The sequence below is a fragment of the Ovis aries genome, chromosome Y (assembly GCF_016772045.2).
Source record: "Ovis aries strain OAR_USU_Benz2616 breed Rambouillet chromosome Y, ARS-UI_Ramb_v3.0, whole genome shotgun sequence".
Lineage (NCBI taxonomy): Eukaryota > Metazoa > Chordata > Mammalia > Artiodactyla > Bovidae > Ovis > Ovis aries.
The window spans coordinates 17,488,925-17,512,268 of record NC_082741.1 but is presented as its reverse complement, the minus strand read 5'-3'; the positions used below and the strand labels follow the sequence as shown (position 1 = coordinate 17,512,268).

General features: G+C 43.1%; 1 pseudogene; it reads right to left on the bottom strand.

The window, feature by feature from the left end:
* Positions 1-154: 154 nt before the first annotated feature.
* On the bottom strand, positions 155-23,072 carry LOC132658951 (zinc finger protein 280A-like; annotated as a pseudogene).
* Positions 23,073-23,344: the final 272 nt, after the last annotated feature.

Below are 23,344 nucleotides of genomic sequence, written 5' to 3'. Positions count from 1 at the left end.
TTATGTCCTTCAAGGCAGTTATTCCCACAATGAGAGCTGCAATGAATCTCTTAGGTCCAGAAAGTAAGCCATCAAGTTAATATAAAACTTTCAATGCATAATCATCCAACCATTGTGCCTCTAATTATACAGGAACCATCAAATATGGTGGTTGCTATATGATTATCAAAGCCTTATCATTATTATCATTATTCCCATCAACACAATTTGATATAAAACAATTCACACATATAACATTGTAAACAGTTTCTCCTTCAGGAACTTCCAAATCACTCTGATTTCGGGCCAACGGAAAGGCATATGGAGAATGTACGCAGGCCCAAACAATGTATCTTTGTTCTTTTAAAGGTCTATATAAAATCACAGGTACCATAGCAGCTAATGCTTTCCATAACCCAAGCTGCATGGCACCTGTTCCATCGAAGCTCACTAAAGGAGGAACCCATCCATTAGCATGTCACCTAGTGATTACTAAAGGCATAGGGAGAAACGACTTGTTACATGTGGACCTATAAGGTTCTACATAAATCAAGCCCCATCGTTGATTCAAAAGATAGGGGCACCCCCATTCGATCAGAAAATGTCTTTTGGCAACAATAGGAATAGGTGACCTTAGAGCATTCAAGAATTTTTGGAATCCTTAAAGCTGGAACAGGGACTTGCCAGTTTCTTTGGTTATTATCTATGGCTGAAAACTTAATCACCAATGATCATATTCACAAAGCCTAAAATATTTCTTTTTTGGCCCTTTACAGAGTGTTTTTTTAAATGCCCTGTTCTGCTGGAAGTCTCCTAGTAGTCATATGGGAGGATAAAGTTTTGGTTTTGTTACATTATTTTCTTCTCTATTATATTCATTTTTCATTCTTTACTAATTTCATCCCTTCTTATCACTATAAGTTTGTTCTGTTGCTCATCTTTACAACTTTTTGAGATAACTATTTGTACCTCTCATTTCTCTTATATCTAGTGCTATAAATTTACCTTAATTTGTTGTTGTTGTACAGTCCCTCAGTCATGTTGGACTCTTTGCAACTCCATGGACTTCATGCAGCACACCAGGCTTTCCTGTCCTTCACTATCTTCTGGAGTTTGCTCAAACTCATGCCCATTGAGTTGGTGATGCTATCCAAACACCTCATCCTTTGCTGCCCACTTCTCCTGCCCTCAGTCTTTCCCAGCATCAAAGCCTTTTCCACTGAGCTGGTTTTTCACATTAGGTGGCCAAACTATTGGATCGTCATATTCAGCAGCATTTCTTCCAGGGAATATTCAGAGTTGATATCCCTTAGGATTGATTGGTTGGATCTTGCTGTCCAAGGGACTCTCAAGAATCTTATCCAACACCACAGTTCAAAAGCATCAATTCTTCAGCACTCCACCTTCTTTACAGTCCAGCTGTCACACCCATACATCACTGCAGGAAAAACCATAGCTGTGACTAGATGGACTTTGTCAGCAAATAAATATCTCTGCTTTTTAATATGCTGTCTAAGTTTGTAGTAGCTTTTCTTCCAAGGGCCACATATCTTTTAAGCTCATGGCTGCATTTACCATCCACAATCATTTTGGACCCCAAGAAAATAAAGTCTGTTACTCTTTCCATTGTTTCTCCATAAAAATTTAACTGTGTCCCACAATTTTTACTGAATAGACTGTTCATTATCATTCACTTCTAAGTATATCCTAATATGCCCTTCTAAAAACAAGATTATATATTGTATGGGCTTCCCTGGTCACTCAACTGGTAAATCACTTTCCAGCCAATGCAAGAGACACAAGAGGCCTGGGTTCAATCCCAGGTCAGGAAGATCCCCTGGAGAAAATAATGGCAATCTGTTCCAGTATTCTTGCATAGAAATTCCATGGAGATATATATTATGTATTAATATAGTTATTTATATTTTCCAGGTGAATGCCACTTTAAAAGATGTTTATTTGTCAATTTCTCATTATTGCATTATAGTCAGATCACACAATCTAAATATTATTGATCCTTTGAATTTGAAGATTTCCATTCAGTTAAGTATACCATACTTTAGATTTCCGTCTCAGTGAAGTCAAAATGAAGTGGGTGTTATATAAAGAAAATACTTGCAATGTCTAAAATGTATGTATGTGAAATGATTTCCTTTATGCCTCACAATTATTCCAGCATCTTTCAGTAGAGTACCTTTAAGTAAGTTAAGACCCAGATTTTATTCAAATTTTACCAGTTTTTCCACAAATGTTCTTTCCCAGTTTCATATACCCATATAGGATACTGAACTGCATGAGGATATATAGCAAAAAGCTACAAATACCTCCCTTATCTTAATCTGGACTATAGCGATTTCTTAAACTTTCCTTGTTTTTCATGACTTTTGACAGTCTTCAGGTGTCCTTCAGGGACAGATATTTTCCGGAATGACTCTCTATATGGGTTTGGTATGTTTCTCTTTGGTATGTCTTACCACTGGGCTATAGGGATGTCCTTCCCATGATTGAAACCAGGTCTCTCATATTGCAAGTGAATTCCTTACTGTCTGAGCCACCATAGCTTTGATTATAAGATCTTTGGTCAGCAGAGTGATGCCTTAGCATTTGTTGTTGTTGTTGTTGTTGTTAATGCTATCTTTGTTTGTCATAGCTTTTCTTCCAAGGAGCTAGCTTCTTTTAATTTTGTGGCTACATTCACCATCCACAGTGATTTTGGAGTCCAAGAAAATGAAGTCTGCTGTTATTTTCACTTTTTCATCATGCGTTTGCCATAATGTGATGGGACTAGATGTCATGATCTTCATTTTTTTGAAAGTTGAGTTTTAAGCCAGCCTTTTCACTCGCCTCTTTTGCCATCATCAAGAGGCTCTTCATTTTCTGCCATTAGGGTGGCATCATCTACATATTTGAGGTTGTTGCTATTTCTCCAGCAATTTTGATTTCAGATTGTGCTCAATCAAGCCCACTGATGTACTCTGCATTAAAGTAAATAAGCAGGGGAACAGTATATAATCTTGACATACTCCTTTCCCTATTGGGAATCAGTCACTTGTTCCATGTCCAGTTCAAACTGTTTCTTCTTGACCTCCATACAGATTTCTCAGGAAGCAGGTCAGATGGTCTGGTATTCCCACTACTTTAAGAATTTTCCAGAGTTTGTTGTGGTTCACACAGTCAAAGGTCTCATCACTTCATGGCAAATAGATGAAGAAACAATGGAAACAGTGACAAACTTTATTTTCTCGAAGCTCCAAAATCACTGCAGATGGTGACTTCAGCCACAAAATTAAAGATGCTTGCTCCTTGGAAGAAAAGCTGTGACAAACCTAGAAAGCATATGAAAAAGCAGAGACATTATTTTGCTGAAAAAAGGTCCATGTAATCAAGGCTATGGTTCTTCCACTAGTCAGGTATGGATGTGAGAGCTGGAGCATAAAGACAGTTGAGAATGCAAGAACTGATGATTTTCAACCATGGTGTTGGTGAAGACTCTTGAGAGTCACTTGGACTGCAGCGAGATCAAGCCAGTCAGTGCTACAGGAAATCAACACTAAATATTCACTGGAAGGAATGATACTGAAAGTGAAGCTCTGATAGTTCGACCACATTATGGGAAGAGCTGACTCACTAGAATACACCCTAATGCTGGAAAAGATTGAAAGCAGGAGGAGAAGGGGATGACAGAGAATAAGATGGTTGGATGGCACCACAGACTCAATGGAGTTGACCTGACCAACTCCAGAAGATGGTGAAGGACAGAGAAGCCTGGTGTGCCGCAGTCCATGGGATCGCAAAGAGTGAACACGACTGCCCAACCACAAATTACTGTTTGTCTTACTTGATGGTTTTCTTGATTCTGCAGTTTTTAACTTCTAATTAAATTTGTTCTTTGAAACTCATGGAAGGTCAAGGACCTAAAGTTTTCCTACAAATAAGAGACGGCAGGGTATATTGGTGGGGGGTGAGTGGGGGGTGGTCTGTCCCTGGGAAAGCCCTGCAGGGTTCTGCTCAGTTATATGATGAAACAGACTGACAGTGCCAAGTGTTTGGTAGAAATGGAAATGCCAATACTGTTAGTGGAAATACACATTGCTTCCATCATTTTGAAAAAAGCATTTGACTGTACCTGTATATTAGAATGGCTCAGTCACTAACATCTACCTGCAATGGAGGAGACCCAGGTTTGAACCCTGGGTCAGGAAAGTCCTCTGGAGAAGGAAATGCTAACCCATTATCATATTCTTGCCTTGGAAATCCTATGGACAGTGCAACTTGGTGGGCTAGAGACTATGGGTTTGTAAGAGTTAAATACCACTTAGCAACTAAACCACTACAACAAGCATTATCAGAAAATCTCATATCTAGAAATACAGGTACAGCTATCCTAGAGAAATTACTATGAAAGACACACACAGGTTCATAGGAAGCTTATTCACAAAGGCAAAATAAGACCCTCAAATTTCAGGCACAGTAAAATGGACATATAAGACTATGCCCATTCATCAGAGAGAATTCTACCCAGCAATGAAAAAGAATGTTCCACACCTACATACAATAAGAATGCATCTCACTTATTTAAAAAAAACACCAAGACCAGGGGAATAGAAAGTCTATTGTGTGATTCTATTTATTTAAAATTTGAAACAAAGAAAAATGAATCCCTGGTGCTAAAGGTCAGAGAAGTGGTTACTTTGAGGAGAAGAAAGTGGCCAGGAAGGAACACGGAGATTTCAAAGCTACTTGATTGTAGAGAGATGAAACAAGTACAATCTCATTTACAATAAAGCCAGACTTTATTTTCTTGGGCTCCAAAATAACTGTGGAAGGTTACTGAAGCCATGAAATTAAAAGATGCTCACTCTTGGAAGGAAAGTTGTGACAAACCTAGACAGTGTATTAAAAGAAAGAGATATTACTTTGCCAACAAATGACCATAAAGTTAAAGCTATGCTTTTCCCAGTAGTCAGATACAGATGGAAGAGAGGCACCATAAAAAAAACTGAGTGCTGAAGAATTTATCATTATGAACTGTGGTGCTGGAGAATGGAGAAGACTCTTGAGAGTCCCTTGGACTGCAAGGAGATCCAACTAGTCAATCCTAAGGGAAATCAACCCTGGATATTGAGTGGAAGAACTGATGTTGAAGCTCTAATACATTGGCCTCCTGATGGGAAGAGTCAACTCATTGGAAATAAATAAATAAATAAAACCTGATACTGGGAAATATTGAAGGCAGGAGCAGAGGCATGACAGAAGATGAGATGGTTGGATGACATCAGTAACCCAGTGGAATGAGTTTGAGCAAGCTTCAGGAGATGGTGATGGACAGGGAAGCCTGGCATACTGAAATTCATAGGGTTGCAAGGAGTCAGACAAGACTAAACAACTGAACAACAAAAGCCAGGCAGAGTCTTTATGTACAGTTGGCTGAACTTCAATAGGGCTATTTTCAGTTTCTGGAGGTGAGCAGAACATAATTTTTTAGCCAGATCCCTTGCTGCAACACGTCTGGAATATTTTGTGTTCATAGACAATCTTCTTTGCAATTTTCTGGGTGCAGCTTGGGAGTCAGTGTTCCTCATAATGATGGATGCTGTCTCTCTCAGTCCCAGCTGAACTGAACTTTGGATCATGACCTCTGTTTCAGGAGGCACCCCTCGCAATTGCTCTGGCTTTGCATGACTGATGATTCTTGGTTTGGTGCTCTGTCTTTTCCTTCAGGTTCAAACACTGTAGCCAGCACTTGCAACAGGGAAAGATCCTCCGTTCCAGTGCCTTCGAGCGTGATTTACAAAGGATGTCACCAGTTTGAAAATTTTGTGGCAAAACAGACGAAGCAATTTATTCATGTTTCCATGCCATGTTCTAAAATCTGCCTCTAACATTGGCAAATGTTGACAATCTGTAATTGCAAACACGGCACAGATAGGGCATTTTGCCAGGTTTGTGACTGTCCTTCATGTGCTGTAAGAGAACCTGATCTGTTTTGAAGGACAATTCACAGATATTACAGACCGTGGAGGGCTCCCAGGAAGCATGGACACTTACAGTGTGACACTGCAGCGGGAATGAGGTGGGAAAATGGCGGTGGCAGTGCTGGCAGGTAGTGTGGGTTTCCCAGCTGTCACCCTTCTGCCTATCAAGCTCCAGATGGTTCCTCACGTGGTGCCGGGAGCCAGCATGGGAGATCCCACCCATGACAAGGTTATGCAGGACTCAGGGGACTCCCTGGGCCATCCCACCCATGACAAGGTCATGCTAAGAGTCCTGATAAGCAAGGCCTCAGGATTCGATGGACCCCCTGGACCTGCTCAAACATCTACTTCAAAACCAGAATCTGTCTCTCTTACTATTTTATGTCTTTCACCAACTCTTTTGACATTAACCTGGGGCTGTCCCAGTCCACCTTTCTCTGGAAAGAGTTAATTTAGGGCTCTAGTTGATAAATCTCCTGGGCATGAAAGGAGTGTTTCAAATCTCCTGTTACCATTCTAGCTCACTTGGCAGGTTTATCCAGACTCTGACAACATTTTTGAGCCAATGCTTGCTGCCAAGTTCTCACATCCCTTATCCATTATGTTCCTGGGAGTGCATATAGTTAAGATATAGAAATAACAAGCAATAGCTTTAGTGTTAGCAACATTAGACTTTGAGTTAATAAGTTCTTTCTTTGCTATAAACTGCTGAATATTTGATCCATAAAAATGTAACTCTGTACTTTAACGGTGACACAGGCTAAGAATTTAAGGAGGAAAATTTTAAGGAAAAATTATTGTTCTGGGTGACCAAACTTTATCAAAAAGAGGTCATAAAATATCAACAGGCCTCTGGGCCAGATGATAAAGTACAAAAAATAAGACTCTTGCAGGAAGGAACCCGATGTCAATAAAAGTTATTACTGATGGAATGTTGAGTTGACTCTTCATTTTTTTCACCTTGCTGTATGTATAACTGAGGGTATAAAAGCCCCGAGGAAAATAAAGTAAGTGGGCCTCGCTCACTGAAGATTTGTCACCCCACGTCATTTTTTCCTTATCTCTATCTTTATCTTTCTCCATTCGCAGACGTCGTCCATCCTGAGGCTATCCCTGGACTCTGCTGAGGCTGGACCTCAGCAACATGGGTCATAAACTTGATATTTTTTACAACTCTCAACCAGCTGAGGCATTTAAAGGCTGTGTGAGTCTTCTGTTCTGGCTGCCATCTCTTGTATGCTGCCATAGTAAAAGTCATCAAGTAACATGATCAGATTTCCTATCGTGGCATCAACAGTCTTGCTCTCACTTGCAAGAGTCAAAAAGTCCATTTTCTCCAGCCCTTACAAACTACGTGTTCCTTCTGGATCCATAAGACTGAAGCATACCTGGTCACTGGCATGAGTCCGTGAAAATGATGCACCAGCATGAACATGGCTCGGTGAGGTTGGCGAATCTTCCAAGGTCATAATCATGTTCTCTGTAGGAGAGATACCTGAAGGGGCCATGGTGGAGACAGGTCCCCCTTGGATTCCATCACCGAGTTTGGGTCTTTGGGGATTCCCACTTTTAAATTTCACATCTGAAGTGGGACATCACTTTGTATTAAGAGAGCTTTCATCCTTGCCTCCTAATGAGAGAATAGCTCCAGAGAGACAGTGAGGCTGCAGTGAGAGCAATTCTGAATTGTGAACGACAGCTTCTGGAGAGTTCCTTTTATAATCAGGTTTAGACGAAGGCTCAGAAATAATAGAACTGCCTCTTCCTCCCCATACAGACTGAGATTCTGGTGATATGGCAGCTGGCTCTGATCCTGAGGTCCTGAGATTTGCAGGTTGAAATGTGCAGGAGGGATGTGGACTCACGTGGCCCTTCTTTCTTCTTGAAGATGAGTCCCTGGTCACTCTGTTCATAATGTCAGAAATCACTGGCTTTGAACTTGAAATCACTCTGACAAAGAGGGTTTCAGCATTCCCATTGACATGCTCCACTCCAACAAAGATGATTTCAGCATCATCATTGTCCTCATCTCTGTACTTGGACATGGCGGTCTTTTTCTTGGGTTGTGTTGGTGTTGTGCTTCCTCACACGGGAAGAGATGGGGTATTTTGCAACCACTTTTTCTTCAAGTGGCCCCTTCTAGTGTTTTTCCCACCTAAAAGCAATCACCAGACAAGGTCATCCCCTCTGATCTCAGGTGTCACTTTCTCTGGCTTCAGTTAACCCTCAGTTGTTCACTGAGAATATTAAATGGAAAACTCCAGAAATATATAACTCATACGTTTTAAACTGCAGGTAATTCTGAGGAGTGTGATTGGAATCTCTCATCACCATGCTTCCTTCTGTCCAGAATGTGAATCATTCCTTAGTCCTGTACATCCACCTGTTTGTCACTTGTTTACCACAATAACTGTTGAGATGTCACAGGGCTTGTGACCCAGTCACCCTTATTTTACTCTATAATGTCCCCAAACCCTAAGTGGAGTGATGCTGGCCATTTAGATATGCCTGAGAGAATCCATTGAATGCTACCCTTAAGTGAAAAGATGGAAGTTCTCAACTTTATATAAAAAGAAAGAAAAAAAATTGTATGCTAAGGTTGTTAATATCTGTGGTGAATGTGAAGAAGAGAAAATAAATCCGGGTTAGTATTGCTGTCAAACCTCAAACTGCAAAAGTTATGGCCACAGAGCTTAGTGTTTAGTTAGGGTGAAAACAAAAAATCACTCAATGAGTACAGTAATATATTTTACATAGTGACTACATTCACAGAACTTTTATGAAAGTATATTGTTTTAATTGGTCTATGTTATTATTACACCTTTCCTGGTGGTTCAGATGGTAAAGTGTCTGACTACAATTCGGGAGACCTGGGTATCATCCCTGGCTGAGGAATACCCTCTGAAGAAGGAAATGACAACCTACTCCAGAATTCTTGCCTGGGAAATCCCATGGACAGAGGAGCATAGTAAGCTGCAGTCCATGAGGTGGTAAAGAATTGGGCACGACTGAGTGACTTCACTTTCACTTTCTTGTTATTATTAGGCCGTTGCCAATCTCTTACTGTGCTTTTATAAAATAAACTGCATCACAGGTGTGTTTGTATAGAAGAACCATTACGTATATAGGGTTTGATATTATGTGAGGTTACAGATATCTGGGTGTCTTAAAACTTATTCTCTACCAATAAGTGGTGATGATTATATTTCTTTCAAAAGACAAAATCTGTACCTGATTTAATCATTGGCTGAAACATTGAGATTACTGTTAAACTCCTTAGACATAAGGAAACATCTCAAACTCAGTTAAATGACATGACTATTTTATACTTCCTTCTCCAGCCACCACTTTTGCCTTGTCTCCCCATGGTGGCCCCAGTGCTCCAGTTAAACTCTGCAGGAGAGCTGGTAGGCACCAGTTTGCTTATAGATCTACAGTCTATTCAGAAATGCTGACCAACAGAAACTGTCCAAATGAGCCCTCAACTGACCCTTGGGGGTGCCTCTCACTCCCTCCACTCTCTGAGTCCAGAAGGCACCATACTCTATACATGAATCAAATATATATATATATTTAAATCCCAGCAAGTTCTAATAGCAAAACGTGAACCTGAATCATGCTGGCAACCTGGGAGAGAGAGAGAGACAGAGAGAGCATTTACATTGTACTTGAAACTATTTACCCAGCATCAACATTGTATTAGGTATTATAAGGAATGTGGAGATGATTTAAAGCATGTGGGATCATCCTCTTAAGTTACATGCAAAGACTGCACCATTTTATATAATGGACTTGAGCACCCCTGGATTTTGGTATCTGCAGGTGCAGGGTTCCTAGACCCAATCTCCCAAGGGTACCGAGGAGGGAGGGAGGGGACTTCTCATGACTTCTACTGCTCCCCCTGCCTTGGATGCTGTCTCAAGTACCAGCACCCAACTCCTGAGCTGCCTCGGTCCACAGTTTCTCTGCCAGGCTTTCCTGACCATGATGTCTGAAATCACAGCCTCCCCCACAACTCACATGCCATATTCACCTCCGGACCTATTGGGTTACTGTATTTTGGTTTCTAGAACAACATGGGGTGTCTGTCAGTGCTACATGTCTGCTGCATAAATAAACAGTAACTGTTTTTAAACAATCATTTATCTGTACCACATGCTCAGCCCACCCATTCCTGGCTCCCCAGGTACTTACACTTGATCTTAGCCAAAAGGCTGAGAAGCATTTTCTCCAAGCATTTAATGATTTCCAAATCTTAATGAATTAAAACTATCATGAAGGGAGAAACTCAGCCAATATGTAGCTGGATGCTGACGGGGGGGGGGGGGGGGAGCGGGGGGGGGGTTGTACTCATTGAAATAAAATGTTTGTAACCAAATTTCTCTCCATATAATACATTTGTTGATAGCTTCCATGCCATTAACATGTTTAATTGACATGAAGGGACATTCTAAAGTTTACATTTGACCATTTCTGATACCAGATCACATTTCATCAGTAGCATATCATAGTTTGTTTGCTTGTGTGTAAATGATGGCCCTAGTGGTAAAGGTCCCTCCTGCTAATGCAGAAGATCTAAGAGATGCAGGTTCCATCTCTGGGTCAGGAAGACCGCCTGGAGGAGGGCATGCAACCCACTGCAGTATTCCTGCCTGAAGAATTGTATGGACAGAGGAAACTGGTAGGCTAGAGTCCATAGGGTTGCAAAGAGTCAAGAATGACTGAAGAAACTGAACACACACACCTACATATGTATATAAATATATGCTTTATAGTGGTATGAAAAATAATGCTGTGGGACTTCCTTGGTAATCCAGTATTTAAGACTACTCACTTCCAGGCCAGGTGCACGGCTCCAATCACTGGTCAGGGACCTGTGATATCACTTGCCACTGGATGTGGCCAAAAATAAAAGAAATAATGCTATATCTTACAGCTGATGTCATCCTAGATTTAAAGAAAATTTCTATGTTGCATAAGCAGAATCCAAATAGTGATTTTTATGTTTTAGTGTTTTGTTTTGTTTTGTTTTTACTTCTAAAAATAAGTTTAATATTTTTACTTTTTTTTTTAAATTTGGGGGGAAACAAAGTAAAATTTTGTGACATGAAAATTATATATTTAAATTTCAGTGTCACAAATAAAGTTTTTTTGGAACACAGCTGTGATCATTTGCCACTGTTTGAGGTTATTTCACCCTGCTAATGGGAGAGACCACATGGTCCTTTATACCTACTTACTCTCTAGCCCTTTACAAAGAAATATTGAAGACTCATGGCTGCAGAGAACAAAATGAAGCATTACAAACCCCATTACTCACCAGCTCCTGAAGTCCAATTGACTCAGTGCAGCTAAACACTTCCTACTCTGAGACCAAGTGGAGGGTGAAGCTGGAGTGTCTTTGTCTCCACGTCCCAGAAAGATTTCTCTGGGAATAGCAGCACCGCTTCCTGTGTCCAGTGTCCGTGAAACTCCTACCTGGCTCTCCAAAAGCCTTTTCCCAGTGAGGCGGCATCAGGACATTCCAAGCCTTTTAAAGTCCATTCTAGTCCAATCCATAGTACCCAAACTGGGCTTCAGTCATGTTTCTGAACCAGTTTTTCCCCATAGGATCTATCAACTAGAAACATTTCTTCCAAATTGTTAGAGAGAGGAAAGTATGTGGGTCGGGCTTCAGGGCTTCTCCCAGGGGCTATTTTCCAGGTCTCAGTGTGGTGAGAGTCCCCACTTGTATCTCTGGCATCCAGAAGCCCAGCACCTTATCTCCAATTTATCTGCATCTTTAGTTATTTGGGGTTCAACAGCTTAAGGGAAGGGGAAGGTGATCCACACAGCTATTCCAACAGGGCATGGGCTGGTGTCAGGAACCTAAAAACTCAAGGGTTCTCTTCCAATGCCAGAAAATCCTCCAGCTGCAAACAGTTAGCCCCTGTCCTCTTCCAAGGGCAAGGGGGTGGGTTGGGGGGCGAGGCATGGTGAGAAGGGCAGGAAGCAAGCTTACTCCCAAGTAATCTGCGCTTGGAAGACTCAGCACCCACTGGATTCCCAGGGTCCTCACTGTGTATGCTGAACCCCAGGAGTTTTTTCTAGGCAGGGACACATGCCTTCTTAAAACCACGTTAGGGGTGTCAGGTCACACCCTGGTCCCCCTCCTTCTCCCTTCCTCCTTTACTCCCCCTCTTCTCTGTCCTCCTTTGCAGCACCTAGATTATATCTCAAGCTTTCCCTCCCACTGACTTTACAGCCCTGTGCACACAGATTTGTGGTGAAAGGAAGGGTTTCAGAGAAGAAATATGTGTATTTTCATTCATTATAAGGTAACAGAGTCACTGAATTAGAACAAAAATGATGTTTGCTAATGAACGTAATCTCAAGTGCTATAACCAGATATAAGAAAAAATACTGTTCTTATCAAATCAAAAGGTGTCCCCCTTAAATTTACAGAATATATGTCCAGTACGTCTCAGTGAAGAAGGGGAAAAAGAAAAAAAAATTAGAAAGAGCTCATTTTATACTCTTTTAACAAGCTTGATGGTCAGTGCTGTGCCTAGTTGCTCAGCTGTGTCTGAGTTTTTACAACCCCATCTACTGTAGCCAGCCAGGCTCCTCTGTCTATTGAATATCCAGGGAAAAATGCTGGAGTGGGTTGCCATGTCCTTCTCCAATGTTAGTGAGTATCAGAACCCAAGGCTAGGGACTTCTCTGGCGGTCCAGTGGTTGAGAATCTACCTTCCAATGCAGGGAATGTGGGTTTAATATGTGATGGGTAAGATCCCACATGCCACAGGGCAGTAGAATGGACAAAGGATCCTGCATGCCATGATCAAGACCCAAAGCAGCCAAATAAATGAATAAAACTCAATATTTTTTAAAGCTCTATGCTCTTTACATTCTTCTGGATATATTTGAAAGCATGATATTAACAATTTTATTTATTTATGGACACACCATGAGACTTCCTGCAGGAGCTAATTTTCCTGACCAGGGACTGAACCCAGGTAGCCAGGATGAAAGCATTGAGCACTAACTAATGGTTTGCCAGGGAATTCCAAGTTTGATTTACTTAAAGGTTTTTTCTCTTCTTTTTTTTTTTTTTAATTGTATGTCAGAAGGTAAATTCTTTGCAGTGTTTACACTAAAAATGAAAATATTTTGGATGTCAGTTTTAAAATGTTTGAAAACTTAGGGGAAAGGAAGAAACATTTTGACTACCTATTTATGCTTCTAGGCTTCCCTGACGGCTCAGAGAGTAAAAAATCTGCCTGCAGTACAGGAGACCAGGGTTTAATCCCTGGGTCAGGAAGATCTCCTGGAGAAGGCAATGGCTATCCACTCCAGGTATGCTTGCCTGGAGAATTCCATGAACCGAGGAGCCTGGTGAGGTACTATCCATGGGTTTGCAAAGAGTCAAACACAACTGGATGACTAACACTTTCACTTTCATATACTTCTAAAGATTGATCAAATCTCAGAATTACCTGGGACATTATTAAACATAGAGATTCCAGGGCTGCATATCACACCTAAGAAACAAATTATCCTAGGAGGTGGCCTGGGAATCTGAAAGTTCAATGTTTGCCTCATTTGATTCTGAAGTGAAGTGAATCCCAGGGTGTAAAGTCATCCAACACTTTGGGAAAGATTGATCTCTGGTGGCTCAGCAGTAAAGAATCCACCTGTTAATGCAGGAAACCTGGGTTCAGTCTCAGGGTCGGAAAGATCTCCTGGAGGAAGAAATGGGAACCACTCCAGTATTCTTGACTGAGAAATCCCATGGACAGAGAAGCCTGACAGGCTACAGTCTATGGGGTCACAAAAGACTCAGACACAACTTAGCAACTAAACCGCAACAATGAAAGTAAGAGTTGCTCAGTTGTGTCCAACCCTTTGTGACTGCGTGGACGATATGCAGTCCATGGAATCCTCCAGGCTAGAATACTGGTGTGGGTAGCCTTTCCTGTCTCCAGGGGATCTTCCCAATCCAGGGATCAAACCCAGGCCTCCCACATTGCAGTCAGATTCTTTACCAGCTGAGGCACAACTGGGAGCCCAAGCAACAATAACATACTTAAAATACCCAAGAATCTACTCCTTCAGGAGACCCTAAGTGTTGAGGGTCAGGAAATCATTTTTTCCTTCATGTAACACACTGAGCACCTGCCTTTGAAGGAGCAGGTTATTGGTAATTAAATAAACCAATCGGATGTTGTAGCTCGAGCTCGGAGCTTCATCCTCCCCACCACCCTTCAGAGATTTTAGGCCCTCCACACCCTCTTTCGGGGCTTCTGGATATCCTTCATATTGAAGGAGGTTAGGTATAAGCAAAGCTCAGAGATCTGGATCCAAACTTCTCAGTTTGGGCCACACTTTCAAATCTCCTGGGCTGTGTTTATTAACCCTCAGTGAATCTAAGGAATTGCCCATGTGTTTTATGCAAAAACACATTCTCATCCAACAGGTGTGGGTGGGGTCTGAGAGTCTGAGTTTCTTACAAGCTGCAGGTGTTGCCCAGGCTGCTTAAAGTGTCCATTTTTGACAGTGAGTAACAGTGGAAACAGTGTCAGATTTTATTTTACGGGGCTCGAAAATCACTGCAGATGGTGGTTGCAGCCATGAAATTAAAACATGCTTTCTCCTTGGAATCAAAGTTACAACCCACCTAGATAGTATATTCAAAAGCAGAGACATTACTGTGCCGACTAAGATCCGTCTAGTCAAGGCTATGGTTTTCCTGTGGTCATGTATGGATGTGAGAGTTGGACTGTGAAGAAGGCAGAGCACCAATGAATTGATGCTTTTGAATTGTAGTGTTGGAGAAGACTCTTGAGAGTCCCTTGGACTGCAAGGAGATCCAACAAGTCCATTCTGAAGATCAGCCCTGGGATTTCTTTGGAAGGAATGATGCTAAATCTGAAACTGCATTACTTAGGCCACCTGGTGCAAACAGTTGACTCATTGGAAAAGACTCTGATGCTGGAAGGGATTGGGGGTAGGAGGAGAAGGGATGCCAGAGGATGAGATGGCTGGATGGTATCATTGACTTGATGGATATTGGGATCCAGCGTGAGGAATCCCACCCGTGACAAGGTTATGCGGAAGGAAGCCTGACAAAACTCAAGGATGTGTTTGGCTTCAGGGATTCCCCCTGGAAATTCCTGAGCATCCACCCTCAAAGACCAGAATCTACCTGCTTCACTATGTTATGCTTTCCACCTACTCTTCTGTCATTAACAGGGGACTGACCCCCACCACCTTTTTCTGGAAAAAATTAGAGCCTTTAGATAATAAATCTCCTGGGCATAATATGAGTGTTTCAATCCAAAAACCCCTCTGATGGCTTTTTAGCCTGCCTGCAGGACTCATACAGCTGCACATGTGATTGTTTGAGGCCTCCCAACTGCGACTGCGGGAGGCACAGGAAGCTTAAAACACCCTAGGAATGCTGAAGCTTCTGAGGAGTCAAAATCATTAGAATAGGACTGATTAAAGGTTGCATTTGTTGAGCCAATACTTGCTGCCAAATTTTCATATCTTTTATTTTCAGGTATAGTTGGTATCTAGAAAAACAGGTAGCAGACCTGGTATTAGCAACACTAGATCTTTGAGTTAAGTACTTTCTTTGTTATAACCCACTGCACCTTTGTTCTATAGGAATCTATCTTTTTTTGTACTTTGAGGGTGATGCAGAGTATAGAAAAAACACTTCTAGGGAAAAGGAGTTTTCTGAACAATTATCCAGGAAGAGAGCCATAAAAATGTTAACAAGCCTCTTGGCCAGAAGATAAGGTAAACCACCTGAGACCTTTTGTATACGGGAGGATATGCAAAAAAGAAAGCCTTGTCTCAATGAGGGTCAGGACTGCTGCCCCTGCATAACTCTATTTCTTTATGTACAACTTGGTGTATATAAATTGATTTTGAAAAATAGTTTTTGGAGTCTTGCACCGGTGCTGAGCTTCCCCATGTCATTCTTTTCTTTTTCCAGCTGAATTCCCATCTGGAGCAGGGAGTCTCATCATGTCCACTTATTTGTCCCAGCTTCTAAGATCAGTAAGAGAGAGAGCCCAAGGCGGGGCACTCTCCGATATTCAAACGGACACCAGTGCCTTAACATAGGTGGTGCAAGTTCCTTGTCTGGAATTTTATTGGTCTTCCACGTAACCCAAGTTAATCAGCCTTTTCTCTCCACTTAATCTTCCTACTACACTATTTCTTCCTAATCTAATCTTATATTAATAATAAATAAGTCTTTCCTCAACAATGCCATCCCCGCTTCAAATACCCTGGATCCACTGGGACTGGACCCTGGCAGATGGACATGATTGTGAGTGAACTCTAGTAGTTGGTGATGGACAGGGAGGCCTTGGCATGCTGCAGTTCATGGGGTCGCAAAGATTCAGACATGGCTGAGTGACTGAACTGAACTGAACTGAACTAGAGAGCTTTTGAAAACTACTGATGTTCTGGTTGATTCTGCCGATCTTACTTCATTCCCACAGAATCCATGTTTCCAAGAATGGGACCAGGGAGTCAACGTTATTGAAGGTCTCAGATATTTCTAAGGAGCAGGTAGGGTGCAAATGTGTAGCCAGGCAAATCACCCTACCATCAAACCTGTTTTGGGCTTCATTGTGTCCTGCAAAATCCATATGCTAAGGGGATTTTGCCAAAGTGCCAGTGGCTAAAACTCTCCACTCCCAGTGCAGGGGGCAGGGCTTCTGTCCGTGGTCAGGGAACTAGATCCCACGTGCTGCCAGGAAGACCGAAGACCCCATATACCACAACTAACACCTGGTGCCGTCAAATAAATTAATTCATTAAAAAATTATCTGTAGAATTCCTAATACCCAACACTTTGGAATGTAGCCATATTTGTAGATTGTACCTTTAATGAGATGATTAAGTTAAAACGAGGTCATTTGGGTGGGCCCTAGTCCAATGATGGTTCTCTATATAAAAAGAGAGAGGGAAATTCCCTGGGAGGTCAGTGGTTAGGGCTCAGATCTTTCACTAGCAAGGGCCCAAGTTCAATCCCTGGTCTGGAAACTAAGACCCAGAAGAAAAGCAGCACAGCCAGGAAAAAAATAAAAAAGACACACAAGACATCAAGGATGCATGGACATAAAGGAACAGGAGGACATGAGAGTGCAGCTGTCTGCTCATCAAGGAAAGAGATTTCTGGAGACAACACACTGTCAACACCTTGATCCTGGACTTCTAGCCTCCAGAATTGGGAGAAAGGAATTTCCTGTTGTTTAAGTCTCATGTATTTCTGGTTGGCAACTTAGTACATTAATGTGTTCTTTAGATCAGGAGTCCCTAGAGAGGGCTCACCTCAAGAACAGGTAGTGGATATGCAGGTGATGACTCGGCTTCCAAACATCAATACAGCTGACTCAGCAAATGCCCAGCCACCCAGATTTTCCAGGACATAGCCTGCCTCTGTGCAGCCAATGTCAGACTTCTGGGCCATCTGCCAGGTTCAAGAAATTACTTACTGGGAGCTCTCTTATAGTCCTGGAGTGGTTAGGACTCTGCACTTTCACTGCTGAGGGCATGGGTTCTATCCTTAGTTGGGGAACTAAGATCCTGCAAGCTGTGTTGGCTGGCCACCAAAAGAAACAAAAAAGAAAGACATGACTTGTTCCCACCTTTCCTTCCTGCCAACCCCAAAGCCAACTCCAGCCCAGGTCCATTGCTGTGGTCAAGGAGGAAGTTCCCTAGGGCTTGTGGCTGTGGAGTGACATATGGTCAGCGTGAGTGTCTCCCAACAGGGCTGAGCATCTCACACTAACTGAGAATCTGGTACCCAGGAGGAGATCAGGCCCTTGGGACACAGGCTGACGTCTGGGGACTTACAGATCAGAGCTATGTGAGAAGTGGACTCTACAAGGTGGCCAGAAGGCACATCTTTCAAGAGAGCACTAATCCAGGTGGCCAGCCTCTACCCACTTCCTCCATCTCTAGGGGAGAGCTTGGCTCTTCCATTGTTCTCACAAACCTATTCGTCTACTCTCCTTGGAACAGCTTTGTCCCAAGAGACAGTTGTTGTTCATTTGCCTAGTTGTATCTGCAACCCCATGGGCCACAGCATGCCAGACCTCCCTGTCCCTCACCATTTCCTGAAGTTTGCCCCCAAGTGCATGTCTATTGCATTGGTGATGCCATCCAGCCATCTCATTCTCTGTCACCCTCTTCTCCTCCTGCCCTCAATCTTGCCCAGCATCAGGGAATTTTCCAGTGAGTCAGCTGCTCACATCACATGACCAATATAGTGGACCTTCAGCTTCAGCATCAATACTTCTAACATGTATTCAGGGTTGATCTCCCTTAAGATTGACTGCTTTGATTTCCTTGCTGTCCAAAGGACTTTCAGGAGTCTTCACCAGCACCTCAACTTGAAGGCAACAATTCTTTGGTGCTTTGCCTTCTTTGTGGTCCAGCTCTCACAACTGTACATGACCACTTGGAAGACCATAGCCTTGAATATACAGACCTTTGTTGGCAGAGTAATGTCTCTGCTTTTCAACACGCTGTCTAGGTTTGTCATAGCTTTCCTGCCAAGAAGCAACTGTCTTTTGATTTCATGGTTGCAATCACCATTGCAGTAATTGTACAGCCCAAGAAGTGGAAATCTGTTAGTACTTCCACCTTTTCCCTTCTATTTGCCATGGAGTAATAGGGCTAGATACCATGATCTTAGTTTTTTTTTTTTTTTTTTTTTAGTACATAGTTTTAAACCTGCTTGTTCACTCTCCTCCTTCATCCTTACCTAATCAGTGCAGAGGATCTGGCTTCCTGCTGCTTCTGCCCTCAGTTCTAATTCCCTGAGTAAGAAATCATAAAAGGATGGTTTTCCAGCTTAAATGTAAGGGTGGGACATAGAGGGACCAAAATATAAGGGACCATGGCACACTGAAAAACTCAATCAATGATGACTTGCACTGCCTCCTTACTCACACGATTAAAGATTAAATGAAAGTGTTAATCTGTTCTGTCTGATTCTTTGTGACTCCATGTACTCTAACCTAACAGGCTCCTCTGTGGAATTATCCAAGAAAGAATACTGGAGTGGGTAGCCACTCCCTTCTCCAGGGGATCTTCCTGATTCAAGGACTAAGCTTGTGTCTCCTGCATTGAATGTTAGATTTCTTACCATCTAAGCCACCAGGAAAGCGCAAATCAAGGTGATGCTAATTTCCAGGACATTCCTAGATCAAAATGTTGCTGGTTGATGCAGGTTCCAGCTCCTTCGGTCACAAAAAGTGGTATATTTGGAGAACTCCCCTCTGAAGGAGTGCTATTATTTTGTTTAGGTGCTAATTCTTCTCTGACTCTTAGAGGACTTGCTCTCAGCAAAGAGCTCTAGTGGGCAAACAGAATTAGTTAAAAGCCTTAGTGCAGCCAGGTTGGCAGAGAACCAGGATTTTGCGGAAATTTTATTTTTACCATGTGGCTTAAGGTAAAAACTTAAAGATTGAGTTATTTTTGGTTTGTTTGTTTTTAAGTTACAGATGAATGACACCAAGGAGAAAAATGCCAAGTTACACTCAACACTGAAATACTGAACACAGAAGTGACATTTTTTGATGATTGGGAATAGATTTCCATCAAGCTTTGAATAAATAATTATATGTGAAAGTTTTTATTAATGTAAAAACAATATAAAACCTGTGGGGATATGAGTGACATAAACACACATTTAGACAATGGATTCAGGGATGTTGGGTTGTCTCTTAGAAACTGGAGGCTTCCCTGGCTGCTCAGATGGTAAAGAATATGTCTGCAATGGAGGAGACCCAAGTTCAATTCCTAGGTTGGGAAGATTTCCTGGAAAAGAGAACGGCTACCCACTTCAGTATTCTCACCTGTAGAATTCCATGGGCAGAGAAGCCTGGCAGGCTACAGTCCATGGAGTCCCAAAGAGTCAGGTCTGGCTGAGCAGTGGGAAACTGGGCACAGGCTGGTGGGTCCCAGAGGCTCAAGATGGTCTATGGGTGAATATTGCCCAGGACTCTGCACCTGATTTTTCACAATGAGCCTGTCTTGGTACTGCCCAGGGTCTGAGATGGAGGCTTTGCATTCCCTGAGTCCACTGGGGAAAATGCTCAAGTCGAGGGCCTGTGTGGGGTTAGAAGCAAGGTTCCCTTTTTTTTTATTTTTTAATTTTTTTTTTATTTTTTAAATTTTAATATCTTTAATTCTTACATGCGTTCCCAAACATGAACCCCCCTCCCACCTCCCTCCCCATAACATCTCTCTGGGTCATTCCCATGCACCAGCCCCAAGCATGCTGTATCCTGCGTCAGACATAGACTGGCGATTCAATTCTTACATGATAGTATACATGTTAGAATGTCATTCTCCCAAATCATCCCACCCACTCCCTCTCCCTCTCCCTCTGAGTCCAAAAGTCCGTTATACACCTGTGTCTCTTTCCCTGTCTTGCATACAGGGTCGTCATTGCCATCTTCCTAAATTCCATATATATGTGTTAGTATACTGTATTGGTGTTTTTCTTAATGGCTTACTTCACTCTGTATAATCGGCTCCAGTTTCATCCATCTCATCAGAACTGATTCAAATGAATTCTTTTTTACGGCTGAGTAATACTCCATTGTGTATAAGGTTCCCTTTCAAGAAGGTTCCCTCCAGCAGTGCTCACTCTTGGACACTTAGTTCATTCCAGGCCCTGAGGACACCCCTTGTACGTGACGACAGATTGAACAGCCTCAGAAATCAGTGAGGAGGTGGATGCCCTGGAAATGAGAACTACAGAGAGTGGGTAAATGGTGCCCTGAACTCCTGTAGCCAATCCTTGCCTATTAGAGAGCATCTAGGCTCCACTCACGCTCAGGCCCTTTTATTTAACCACTAAGAGGAGAGTCTCAGGCCCTTTTATTTAACCACTAACAGGAGAATCGTGTGTTTAAAGGGGAGAATCATCATCACAGATCACAGAGGACACCAAATGATTGTCACTGAAGCTTCCTTTATTTCTTTGGAACAGTCCAACAGAGCGGTAATGACACCATCAACATCCCAAGCCCAAAACTCCTCCTCCAAAATTCAGATTCACATTTCTAACTTTGTAGGAATACATCTCTCCAAAAATCCCACCAACTCCCCCTCCCACCCCCCACAGCCTACTCTAAATCACCTTTCCTTTTGCTGAATGCACTGAACAATTGTCTGAAACTGTGGTTTTTGTTCCTTCTAGATGCACTGAGCTCTGGGTGGCAGTGTCCCAGTGCTGGGGACAAAGCCTGCAACTCGTGAGGCTAGGCAAGCATGTAGCAGGGGCACAGAATAGGCTCAGTGTCATAGAAGATCTGGTGACCACAGTGTGAACAGGCATTGGTGCTGAACCAGACCATGCTGGGCTGCCCGGACTTGCATAGGAGCTGCTTGAGCTGGGTGTGCTGCTAAACCAGGAGGCTCAGGTGCAGGTTGCTGTGCACATCCTCATAGCTCTCTATGGGTGCAGGGTACAGCATGAGGCTCAGCTTACTCAGCCCCACGGTGTGGTGCAGCAGGCTCTCCAGCATGGCCATGGAGATGGGGTTGCCACAGAATCTGAAGGTGGTGAGCTGGGAGCAGGTGCTCAGGGAGGGGAGGAAGGCAGTCAACTGGGAGTTCATGAGGCCACATTCACCCAAGTCCAGGTCCTGCAGGGTGACGGAAGTCCTATCAACCAGGACCTTCAGGGGCTCCAAACTGAGGCTGGTCAGGTTTGACCCCGCCAATGCCCAGGTCCTTCAGCAGGCTGACACTCGAGCACTGCGACAGATACATCAGATCTCACTCCAAAATCAGGCAGTTGGTGATTGACAGGGTCTCCAGAGGGGTCTTCAGGAACCTGGAGAGAGACAAGGCAGTCAGTCCCAGGGGCAGAGGTGGAGGGCAGAGGGATGTGGGGAGGAGAGGCCTGGTTCACCAGAACACGGGGCATCTCACTGGCTTGGAGCTGGCCTCTCACCTTCTTGACGGGAAGACAGGGGGTCTTCTGGGGGGGGAGGTCGTACATGACCTCCCCCTGCACAAAATAATGAACTATTGTCAATGAGGGAAACAAACAGTAAACAACTGTTATTTGCCTATTTCAACTTACTAGTATTTGGTTAACAGGAATTAAGATGTTTTTACAGGACACGACTAGATGAATTCAATGACAGGTTGATTACAGTGGACATGGGCTAGTGGGTCCCAGGAGTTACACACAATCGCTGGGTGAATATCCCCCAGATATTCGGGGACCACAAACCATCCATCACCACTTACAATTCTTTCCTTCTTCTTTTTTCTTTCTTTCTTCTTTCTGTCTTCTAGTTTCTCTTTGAACATATTTATTCCTAATGCTTGGAGTTTGCAGCTGCCAAAAAGGGAATCAATGCAACTCATTCGTACAGTCAGACTAGACTGCATCCTCTCAGCTTTTATCACTGTGTTCAAGGCAGTCTGATAACGTGTTACTGAGGATTTCCTATGTATTCAGAAGTCTTAGAGGAAAATAATAATTGTAATTTGGACTTAGAGAGATTGAAGCCACTTCACCAATGGTGCTCATTTGATTTTGTATCTTCTCTGGACTGCTTAGGAGCCACAATTTCCCCTCCTAATACCTCCTTGTCATCTCAAGAACCACGTACTTCCCTCAGCTCACCTGGAGCCTAAAACAGATCAGGACAGAAGCAGCAGGTGGGAGGGAGAGACAGAGCTTCAGACTTCAAATCTCAAGCCTGATGAACCAATGTCCTCCTTGCCTAGTTATCTGTCATCACCTGAGCTAAGACATCACTCTCTTGGAAAGAATTACCAAGAGTATCACACCTGAACCCACTATGCGGACTCCCAGCTAGAAGTCCCCTTTGACAGCATCTAACCTAGGCCACGCCTCTGAACCTAACCAAGGAGGTGAGCTGACAAGATGCCGGGGAACAGAACAGTGGCATAGCTGCAAACCACTGACTAGCTCAAGATAACCTTGTGGGAAAGCAGGGGACCCAAGGCAGAAACTCATGGTTTGTGCAGCCTCACCTTACCACGTGGTCCCTGCTGAACGCTGATGCGAGAGAAGCAGTGACTAAGCGGTGTCCGAAAACCATGCAGCTCAACCATTCCCAGATCCTGTTTCCTCCCAGAGCAAATCACACCAGATCTTGGTGTCTCAAGTGGGGTCTACCAAGAAGTCCAAAATGTGCTTATTTTAAGAGGCAGGGAGGGAAATGGAGGGGCAGTGCCTGTGGCCATGCCCACCGGACAGATGGGGGAGGGGCATTAGAGTGGGGCTAGGGTGGGGATATGGCTGGGTGAGTGTGTGGGGGTTTGGGTTAGATGGGTTTGGGTGGAGTCACGGAACTGAAAAGAGACTCTTGTAGCTGGATGCCTCA